This window comes from Palaemon carinicauda, chromosome 40 (assembly GCF_036898095.1).
Source record: "Palaemon carinicauda isolate YSFRI2023 chromosome 40, ASM3689809v2, whole genome shotgun sequence".
NCBI classification, from domain to species: Eukaryota; Metazoa; Arthropoda; class Malacostraca; order Decapoda; family Palaemonidae; genus Palaemon; species Palaemon carinicauda.
Window position 1 is genome coordinate 56,356,453 of NC_090764.1, and position 12,500 is coordinate 56,368,952.

Below are 12,500 nucleotides of genomic sequence, written 5' to 3' on the forward strand. Positions count from 1 at the left end.
TTATGCGGTATTACGAATGCTCTAGCTGCAGCAAAAAATGTTTATTGTGAAAGTAGCCTGTTTGCATATTTGAAAAAAAAAAATATTTTATCAATAGATTTCCAGAAGAAATCTCTCATAGTAACACAAATAAAACATCTTTTTTAAGAGAAATTCTAGGTACCTGAGCACTACTGTAGGTTAGCTTTTAGATATTTTTATTGCAAACTTTGAAAACCCCAATATACGAAAAGTAGTTTGATACAAATCAAATCAAGAAATTAGCGACTGACGCGCGTGAAAAGAAAGAAGCAAGGTCTTTCTTGACAGGTTTTTTTTTTTTTTTTTTACCGCTTAATCATCAGTAATCACTCTTTAACAATAAGAGAGAGAAAAAAATTAAAGCATTTATAAATGAAGATGTATCAGATATTTAGATTAATCCCTCTTTACAAAAACCCTACACTCTTCAGACGTCCATCTATTTGATGCCTGATGCACATGCCAGAAAACACTGACATAATACGAAGAATTTAAGTGGTTCCCCAAATTGGCCGATGCTTACGTGAGCCAAGAAACGTGGGTGAAAGCCATCTGGCCCGTAAATGCTAGGTGTTGATGTGGTTTGCGCGTGTGTGTTTGTGTGCACACATGTCCCCCGTTAGCGTGCAGAGGAGTTCTGAAGATAAGGCTCAAGTTGGGGCCCTCTCATGTGCCAACCTTGCATCCAGAAACCTTGGCAAGGTCGCCATGCACCGAATACGTTACAATCCGTCCGTGTCGAACACATTTTATGCATGCGATTGAATGGTTTTACTGAGCTTCTTCTGCTTCCCCATCTTAGTATCGGGCCTAGAATTAAATGTATTTTATTAAGAGTCATGAAGAAAGCAAATTGCATAAACTAAAATGCTGTTGCTGACTTTATTTCGCTTGACTTTTCCTTTCCCCAGATATGCTCTCTCTCTCTCTCTCTCTCTCTCTCTCTCTCTCTCTCTCTCTCTCTCTCTCTCTCTCTCTCTCTCTCTCTCTCTATATATATATATATATATATATATATATATATATATATATATATATATATATATATATATATATATATATATATATATATATATGTATGTATGTGTGTGTATTGGTTAACTGTCAAACAGGGAAAACACGCAGACTGTAATTGATACTAAAACTTGATTTAATGAACTTGACCTATTCTGTCAGCATATTCAATTATTCTTAAATTATTTTAGAGACCCTTGCCTCTGCACTAACGACAAATCGATTATAGCATCTCTCTCTCTCTCTCTCTCTCTCTCTCTCTCTCTCTCTCTCTCTCTCTCTCTCTCTCTCTCTCTCTCTCTCTGTGTGTGTGATTACGTACCTCTTACCCTGCCTCCTACACATGTGTCTCTTGTTGCCTCCGCAATGACTGATGCTCTTTACATAAGCGAGTATGGGGCAATTACCCTTTATAAGCTCCAGGATTTGGAATAGCTTCTCTCCTTTGCTCCCTTTACATTCGCTGATGCTTGGCTGTTTTGCAGACCTCTCTGAAGCATACCAAGAAGGATTATTCGTCTGTCGCCGTAACTTAAACATTTGAATGGAATAAATCTAAAAGAAAATAATTAGCTTCTGCTTTTTGTTTGCGGTGTACTGATTATACGACATGGTCATTACACAGAAAACTTCCATTTATCGAACGTATACATTTTAACAACAATTTACTCATTTTGAACTAAAAACCGTGCTTTTTGTCAACTTGAAGCCAATTTCTATCGATCAGTCCGATAACGTTAGAGGTAAAATATTATTGAATACTACCATTCTATGGCAGAATTTCACTGACAGTAGTACATTTGTGTGAAATGAAAATCTCCCGGGGCATTTAATAGATATTAGATAAATCAATTCGATACATTGACAGCTTCTTTATGGCGTTATAAATGAGTGTAAATTACTATATATATTTTTTTTTTACTAGCTCGGGACTAATGATAGTGCTTCATATGTTCTTTGCACTGGACTTTACCTTTATTATGATTAATCTTACTAGTTTGATGGATGTTGTTGAATTACATTCATAAGGGTGTGTATATATATATATATATATATATATATATATATATATATATATATATATATATATGCGGATGAAAATCAACACATTATCGTGCTCAAATAGAAATAAATCTCTTTCTCACATTGGGATCGAACCCTAGCCCCTTCAAATGAAAGGTCAGGTTGCTTCCAAATATGCCACCAGAGGCTCGTAAAGAAGTCGAACCTAATTGTTAACTGCAATTCAGGTTTTACCTGGTGAAAGATCTGTCTCTTAACAGCGAGTTTTCAACGACTTCGCGGCCCACCAGGTGACACAATTGATAGCTTTTAATTCAAATTACCCCTTATGAGTCAATATGGATGAAAATCAACACAATATCGTGCTCAAATAAAAATTAGTTTCTGTTTTTTACCGATGACACTCGGCAACAAGACATAAAACTACTAATCTCTCCCCATCCCTCGAATGCAGGATGCCAGAAAACGCCAAATCAATCAAGCAATCCCTTGAATAAAGGAAAGGGGGGTAGCCCCCCTCCCCCCTGGTGAGAGGCGTTGTTCAGTAGTTAGGAAAGGTTGATGAGATAGGAAGGATTGAATTTGTGTGTCTGCATATCTAAATAACTACTTAGCCGTCATTTTTGACAGGTCGCTTACATTAGTAGTGTACAGGAGACAAAATGTAAAGGAAATAGAACTAGAGAGATTGGAAATGGGTATAAGCTCTATTACAGTGGGTCACGAGAGGAATGAAATGGACTTTGGGTCATAATAGGTAATATCTGGAAGGAAAAAGTAGTAAAAGTAAAGAAATGAATTATAGGCTTTTAAAGATTCCAATGATAACAGGGGAACAGATCGTAAATATATTTTTTCACCCCTCAGATGGGTTGCCAAGAACAAGAAAAAGAACGATTTAGACAAAAGATTGCAGCAATTATTAGAACAGTTCGAGAAGGAGAGGCTAATCATAGGAGCAGATATGAATGGCAGAGTGGGGAAAAGAAGGGTGCTATGATCATAAAATCGTTACAGGTTCTTTTAATAAACAAAATAAATGTTTCCAACAACCACCATTGAAATATGAGAAATAAATATAAAAAGAAACTCACGAAAAAACACTACGTTTATTCACAAACTTACATAAAGAAATTCAGCGTTACTAATTTGTTTACTTTAACTGACAAATCAAATCAATCAAACACCAATAGAAAAGGGGAACAGTCAGGAAGGTAGAAATGCTTGAGGAATATTTTTTTATAGCTGCTGAGACGATACTGGTACGGAGACTTCAGGCTTGAGAACGTTGCAGAAGGGCGGCTGAAGTTCAGATGAAACTGGCACGGTGACTGGATTTGAAGACGTCACAAAAAGGGGGGCATCAAGATGGGACATAAGAAGTCTTCTCCAAGAATTCGATGATAGTGTTGAACTAAGACAGGCTGCAGGCAGTGTGAGCTACTTCTCGTCACAAGCATTTGTCTCTTTTTTTCAGCCATAACAGGATTTTGGAGTTAGGCTTTTGTTGTCTGAAGGGAAGGTTAGAATCTGGATCTATCAGACTTCTGGTCTTCTCCACTCCTTATCTCGTTAGGTCTTGGATCTCCTGTGCTTCGGACGTAGTTCTTTTCTTGTCTTATGTCCTGTCCTATCTCACTTGGACAATCTCTTCATGAAGTTTATATACCCATGTATGGGCGGAGTTAATTACAGTCTGCAGTGGTCATTTCCATAGAAGGTGTTTTTTTAACAATTGTGCGTCTCTATTGGCTTCCTCAAAAACGCCCATTTCGATCACGCCATGGAAGCTTCTAGAAAAATTTTCTAATGCAATCTGGACCACGTGTCAAGTAGTAACAAAAGGGCAGCACGTGTCCGTCCATGATGACATATTTCATAAACAAGGATTTCCCTCAGGCTCGGTTTCTCAAAATATGCTGACTCCACTAATTAAAACTATGACATCTTGGTCAAAACAGGGCAGTCCCCTTATCGCTGCAGGTGCTCTTCGTCGAGGCTCGGTTTGCTTTCAAAACTAAATGCTGACGACAGTGAAGTGATGACGGGTTTGACCAAACAATATGGTAGTCGGATCTCGTCTCGCTGCTCTCACTTTGGGAATAGATATTTTTGTCTTTATAATAAATCCTTTTAATAGTATTGAATCTACCCATGATAAAGGGATGGATGTGAGGAGTTACACGGAGGCCATGGGTTTAGAATTAGATATGAGTAAGGGGAATATATATTAGAGATGGCTAAGAGTTTTGAATAGGCATGCATGAACACCTGGTTTCTGAAGCTGGACAAGAATCTGATAACCTATGAAAGTGGAAGAGGGGAAAGCCAAATAGATTGCATATTGGTTAGAAAAGTAGACAAGAAAATGTAATTAACTGTAAAGAAGGTAAAGATGAGATATAGAGTTAAGGTTTAGGATCCTAACAGAGAAAAGGATAAGCAATTTAGGAGGATTGTGAGAGAGAGAGATGACTGGAGAGGTTTAACTTGAAGATTGGTCAGGGCAACAGAGTGGAAAATATCTGGGTGGGTATGAAAGAAATACGTGTAAAGGAAACGGAGTAGTTTGTGGGAAGGACCAGCGGTTATGGTGTGTTGAAAGGAGAAAAGTGTGGGTGGGACAGAGAGTTGCAAGATCAGTTAAAAGAAAATCAAAGGCATTCAAGGACTGGAAAGTAAGGCATGTATAGGGGCAGAGAAGCAGTACAGAGAAGAGGAAAAAGATTCCAGGAGGGAGGTAGGTATAGCTATTGGAAGGATGGTAGAGCAATTGAACGGAAGCCTTAGAACAAGGGAAGGAAAAAAGGATATCAAAGATTTCAAACTTGAAGAAAAGGCCAAGACAAGATTTGGGGCAACTGGCAGTCATCGGAGATAGAGATAGAAATATATTGCATAGAGATGAAGGCATTAAGAGGAGATGGAGAGTATGTTTGGAGCGATTATTGAGTGCCTAAAATGAGAGAGGAGTTGGGAGAAGCACAAAGGATGGAGGGGCCAGTGATGGAGATACAGAATAGAGAAATGAAGCGCACATTGAGTAAAATGAAAAATAGTAAATCACCAGGTTCATCATCAGAGTTTCAAATTGAAATGGGCAAGATACTGGCTACTGAGGGGGAAGAATGGATGCTGGATTTATGAGGAGCAATATGGGAAGTGGAAATAAAGCCTAAAGACTGGGAGGAGAGTCTAATGGTATCTATATTTCAGCAGAAAGATAATATCATGTAATGTGGTAACTAGAGGGAAATTAAACTAACAGAACATGGTTTGAAAGTTTTTGAGATGGTACTAGATGAGAGATTGAGAGAGATTGCAGCAAAGATTTGTGAACAGCAGTGTGGACTCATGAGGGGGAGAGGGGATGTGGCTGCTGTCTTTATAGTATGGCATCTACAGGAAAAGAGCCTAGAAGGAAACCAGAAGCTCTTTCAGTTTTTGTAGATCTAGAGAAGGCTTATGTTAGAATAACTAAGGAAGTGATGTTTTGATGCTTGAAGAAGCCGAAAGTCTCTGAGAAGTTGGTTAGAATGGTAGAGATGATGTACAAAAGATCAAGTACAAAAGTAATTACAGCTCTTGGGGAAACAAAAACCTTTGAAGTAGTGTTGAAGTATACCAGGGGTCAGCATTGAGCCCATTTTTATTTGTTGTGGTCTTGAATATGTTAAGTGGATAAATCAGAAATGAAGAGTTGCGGGAGTTGCTATATGCAGATGGTTTAGTGATTACTGCTCAAAATGAGGAAGACTTATAGAGAAGAGTTGTAGGTTGCAAGAGACTTTGGAGATGGGTGGCTTGAGAGTAAATGTGGATAAGACTGAAGCTATGGTGAGCAGTAAGGAAGGTAGGAACGGGCTAGCCATGCATGAACGTAGAAGCTTGGTTCTAAAACAGGTGGAACATTTTATATACTTGGTTATCTACTATAAGTTAGGGGGGAGGATATGAGACTGAAGTTGAGAATAGGATAAAAGCAGCCTGGGAAGGTGGAGGGAGGTAGCAGGGGAAGTGTGTGATGAGAAAATATCATTCAAGGTAAAAGTGAAGATCTATATCACTGTAATAAGGGTTGTTGTGGCCTTATTGGTAACGTCTCTGCCTGGTGATCGCCAGACGGGGGTTCGAGTCCTGCTAAAACTTGTTAGTTCCTTTAGTGTCTACAACCTCACCATGCTTGTGATCTAAGGATAGGGAGTTTGGGGGAGCCTGTTGAGATATCATTAGCCTTTACCTTACCCTCCTGGTCCTAGCTTGGTTTGAGAGAGGGCTTGGACGCTAATCATATGATATAATTTATGGTCAGTCTCTAGGGACATTGTCCTGTTTGCTTGGGCAATGTCACTGTCCCTTGCAGCTGCCATTTATGAGTGGTCTTTAAATCTTGAAGTGAACTAAATATGAAGCATTATACTTTCTTTATGCTACCTGCTTTAAAAACCAGTTACTAATGACATAAAGATTTAGAAAATCTTGAATTCTCAATGTAATCCCTGAGAAAGTGACTGAAATCAAATATCCTTGGGGAATATTACTACAGCCTATTAAGGTTATCGTTAATTTGTGAGCATGGCTACGAAAGCTACATCGTTGAATGTTTTAGCAGCAGAGGAGTATATTTGTTCCATCATTTAAAAAGAGACGTAGTTTAAATTAATATATTCTTGTGTAATACATCAAAGCAAAGTTCAGTAGTTTGTATTATCCATTACAATGATTAAAATTGGTCATACATAATTACACGTGGTAATTACACATTTGGTATTATTTGTTCTTTTAGTACGAAACCATTCTGTTTTCGCCATTCTCGTTACCTCAAAGGAACGAATAGAAATCAATCTAATTGCGGGAACAGTATTCAAAGGGTGGACAGATTTTGACCTCTGTTATTTACCATTTTCTTGTAAAGTATCCTGGCGCGGATTGGGGCTATTTCCGTTTACTTGAAGGTTCATTATATATATATATATATATATATATATATATATATATATATATATATATATATATATATATATATATATATCTTCAACGCTTGTTAATTGGGAAATTCAGTCTCCTCAGAGAGTGGGAAACGAAGATATTTTCTTTCAATCTTTATAATCCTAGATCATGTTTAATTGTGACAGTGTCCCTAATTAAGTGGTCTCTTCTGCCAACTTTATGCCAAGAATTCAACTTGACTTCCCAGTAACAATTTTCTTATGCTAATTATTTTTTTGCTAAAAGTACGCGATTTGAGAGAGAGAGAGAGAGAGAGAGAGAGAGAGAGAGAGAGAGAGAGAGAGAGAGAGAGAGAGAGAGAGAGAGAGTAGTACTAAGCTTTCTTGTGAAATTATGATCATGATGGCTTTTCCTGAGTGTAACACAAACTTGATGATTGCATGAAATTTCTGTGCTGGGCTCTACAATTACGTCACCTTTGGCAGTGGAGTTGTAAACCTTACGAGAACGAAATGTAAACAAGTGCCAATTAATTGCTTTCAAACTTGTTTCCTGAAACATCTCACCCACTCTTGTTTTGACTAAGGGGCTTTACTGTTCAGAATCATTGGGTCTTTTAGATCGTTTTAGGGTTTTATATTTTCTTCAAATTCCTACTTTATGCAGGTGACTGACTCTGTCTCTGATTTCCCATCTGTTACAAATGGTTTTCCACGAGCTTTGACTTTTCTTATGAATTCAGGATTTTCTTTGATCATCTTACTAAGAAGAATTTAGTGAAACTATTAATGTACAAGCACGTTCACTAATGACTGTAATGTGTACTTTTATTATCGTCCACAAGTAAAGAGAATTATATTTTATTCTCATTTTGAATTATAAGAGCAAAGTAGTGTACACATATTAATCATATATCTAATTTGAAATTGGAAAAAGAATATTCACTCTAAAATTTTCACCATGAAATAAAACGAAATATTCTGAAATGTGATTACTTGAATTAGGTCTGGCAACCACACGCAATCTCCAGAAAATATCAACACGAGAAAATATGCTGTCAAGACAATTCTGCAAATTGTCAGGCGACAACCGTGACATACAAACAGTGGCAGTCAATACTTAGCATACTTTTCGCTAACCCGACAATGAGGCGGTGGAACAACTTAGGCAACATTAAAAATGTTCTGGAGCCTCAAAAACGGGAAACTCCATTAGCTATACGAAGAGGCATAATAAAAATGCACAGAAATAACATTCTCCCCATAGAAATTAGCCGTAAATTAGATATAAGGCGGCTAACAGTGTTCATGTGGATCAAATGTTCCAACGAAGAAAAATACCCTAAGAATCAGCCTAGAAAAGGACGATCCCGATGCACTGCTATTTTCTTCTGATTACGGAATTTAAAGTAACTTAACGAAGGCAGCAGTAGATGGATTTTTTTAGCTTTCTCAAACTGCAAGGGCTTTTCAAAGCTTCAAGTTCAAAGTTTTAAGTTGTCCCACGTTTTGTTTTTATCATTACATATAAATTGACGGGTTTAACTAGAGGTTAGTGTCTTTTAATTATTTGAATATGGGAAGGACCTAAGAATCATAGGTTACTGTTTTTAATCTTCAACACCTGTCAGTATATTTTAAACCAATAAAATCCAGGAAAAGATTACGAACACAAAAGACTTCCTCTTTTTTTTTTTTTTTTTTTTTTTTTCCTGTTCCAATCACGAGAATAAGGTAATTTTATATGATAAATACTCGTATAGTTTCTGATTAATTGTTATTGAAACATTTATTTGACCAGACGAAGATGAGTCGAGTAGAAATAAAAGTACTTTGGTTTATATATATATATATATATATATATATATATATATATATATATATATATATATATATATATATATATATATATACAGATAAGCACTTCATATTAGTGCCTATCGACAGAGTTAATGATTTTTTTCCGTCAACCTTTTAAGTGTTCGTGCATCATAACATACATGAACTCCTTGTAAAAGTCGAATCAGAATTGCTTACAACTTATAAAAAATCGACATCAGATAATTAGTTACAATTCTTTCAATTTCGTTGACTTTCATGCTAGTTTCTTTCTCATTTTGAATTTTACTGGTAAGTGATTGGTTAATCATGATTCCTTACACACTGATTTATTTGGAAAAATTAACAACTAATTCGTTTCTCAGTTATTATTTAATTTTACGTAAATTTGAAGAAGAAAATTTTATAATTATTGCCAAGAGAATTTTGGGATTTTAGATATAGTTATCAAGAAAAAGTGACTGTAAAGGATAAGATCAGGTAGCAATTGGAGATCATGTAAAGAGGTATAACCCAGAAAATTGGCAATTGTTCGAAAGAAAAAATACTTCAACTTCTTAAATTGTAGCCAAATAACCTCACATTTATCAACATCCACGCTTTCTGAATTTTATGAATTCATACATGTAGCCTACACAACCTTTTTAATATGCGTAAGAATTTTTAAAACCTGGAAACATAATTAGTCACGCACTGACTGAGAACTTCCCTCAAAAAGCATTCAGGACTCAAAACTCACCTTGCAATGATTCTGTTTCATAAGGTCAATCGGCCAATTTTTATGGCGTTTCGTGTATTGACTTGGAAAACGAAATCATACAATATGACTTACCTGTAAATTGTTGCCACTATGTTTTTGTTTTTTGTTGTTGTTTTTTGTTTTTGTTTTTTTTTTCCTTTAGTTTCTTGGATATCTAAATTGTTGCGGAGAACGACGTTTGATATAAGACGATGACATAAATTGAATGGATATAGAACGAAAGCTTAGATAAAATATTTGATTCAAAATAATAACCAAATGTTTCTTATAAGCTTATGCGAGTCAAGACTTAATTGGACCATGTAGACCTTTGTCAGATTAAACAAGTAATCGAGTAAAATATCGATAATTTCTTCTGGCCTTTTCACTTCAAGAAACAAACGCCATTCAATATTACCCATTTCTAGCCTCTTACAAACTTCAGGGACAGGTTTATGAATGTTAATCAATAGAGTTCATTCTATGTTAGTCATCATACGGGATTTTACTCATAAAGCTGATCGTGCTTCGAAACATATACTCCTAAATGCCTATTATTATTATTATTATTATTATTATTATTATTATTATTATTATTATTATTATTATTATTATAATTACTTGCTAAGCTACAACCCTAGTTGGAAAAGCAGGATGCTATAAGTCCAAGGGCTCTAACAAGGAAAATAGCCCAGTGAGGAAAGGAAACAAGGGAAAAATAATTTTTTTAAGAAGAGTTACAACATTAAAATAAATATCTATATAAACAATAAAAAACTTTAACAAAACAAGAGGAAGAGAAACAAGACAGAACAGCGTGCCCGAGTGTACCCTCAAGCAAAAGAACTAACCCAAGACAGTGGAAGACCATGGTACAGAGGCTATGGCACTACCCAAGACTAGAGAACAATGGTTTGATTTTGGAGTGTCCTTCTCCTAGAAGAGCTCCTGACCATAGGTAAAGAGTCCCTTCTACCCTTAACAAAAGGAACCTTAACAAAAGGAAAGTGACCACTGAAGAGATTCTTTTGATTTTTTCTTAATTGTTTATGTAGTTAAGCGTGTGTGAATTCTTATCTATGCAGTTAATTATTTTGATTGTCAACAGTCCTTCTAACAAAAAGTATAAACGACACTTTGAAACTATTTTCTTAACTAATCCTTTTGAAAGGGCAAATGCAAAATTGTATACTTAGAAATAGATAACTAATTATGATTATTAGTAATCTTCTTAGTGTACGTAATGGCTGTTTTAGTACTACCTACGCCCTCTGTCATATTCTGTTTTGTTATTTCACGTAGTTCTTGAGTAAGATAGAATTCGTGTTTTTATAACTATAGATTCTTGAAATGAATAACGAAGAAAGCAGAAGAGGAATTTTTTCAGTGATGGTGTAATGTAATAATTTGCTCCCTACCCGAATTCTTGATGTAAAACCGATGTAGATAACATAACATTTCATATATGTAACATTATTATTATTATTATTTCTATTATTATTATTAATATTATTATTATTATTATTATTATTATTATTATTATTATTATTATTATTATTATTATTATTTTTATTATTATTATTATTATTATTATTATTAGTATTTAGGAATAACACTGGTGAGAATAAACGTTATGTAAATGAAAAAAAAATTCTTGCCATGTAAAGTTCTCCTCATCCAGACGAGACAAGTGACGTCAAGAGAGTGACATCAGAAACCTCCCACTCAAACTACCCACCATACAAAAAGTAAATCCTTCGAAGTCTTTGTCTCTATGACTTAGAGCAAACGAGAGGATTCTCACTATTAACAAGATGGTTTTATTTTTTCTTTATCTGCAACTTGAATACCCACATTACGCCCGAGTCTTCCATAACAATGGGAGCAGAGGTAAGGAAAATCTGGAGCTTTTTAAAGCATTCGTACCGTGTTCACGTGCTTGGTATCCCACAAGTTTACGCAGGTGATATTTGTGTATTTATAGACATTTACAAAGAACTGCTCATACACCTAAAGAAAGGTTTTCCTATCTTTTTATCAGGATAAAAATGTAATTAGGGGTAAATTGACATCAACAGGTCAAATACAGCTTGTATTATTGTATATAGTATTTTGAGTTTTCTGCATTAGAACGTATCACCTTTGCTTGGAATGCAAACTTGTTTTAATAATTGCATAAATAGATGGGAATATCGCTTGGCTTAATTAAATTCAAAACTAGCAGAGTATGTAAAACACTTTATATAAGGGCGTATTTAAATGGGAAACGTATGAGTATCCTGCAAATTGTTTAATCCAGGTAGAGTATGCATTTTGATGAGGTAATGGACATTCACGTAGCGATATAAGTATCTCATTTATTAAAGCAAAGAGACGTATTGGATATCAGGGGACATGCTCATTAATACGTTCACGTCTGGTTCGAAAATCAAAAGTTAATAAGATTGTGAACTGGACGTGCTTACCTCTGAGGCACGAGAGAGAGAGAGAGAGAGAGAGAGAGAGAGAGAGAGAGAGAGAGAGAGAGATTTGAGTTTTTGCATGTATCACAATTGAGAGGAATAGATAGAGAATTAAAAGAAGTTTTTTATGTTATTTAGCGGACACACAGGAAAGACTCCAAATTCATATTTTTTTTCCATTTGAGAGAGAGAGAGAGAGAGAGAGAGAGAGAGAGAGAGAGAGAGAGAGAGAGAGAGAGAGAGAGAGAGAGAGAGAGAGAGCATATATCACAATTTAGAGGAATAGATAGTTTTTTATATTATTTGGCAGACGCACAGGGAAGACTCAAGATTCATAAATATGATTTTCCATTTGAGAGAGAGAGAGAGAGAGAGAGAGAGAGAGAGAGAGAGAGAGAGAGAGAGAGAGAGAGAGAGAGAGAGAGAGAGAGAGAGAGTAGGGGGCAGGTCACA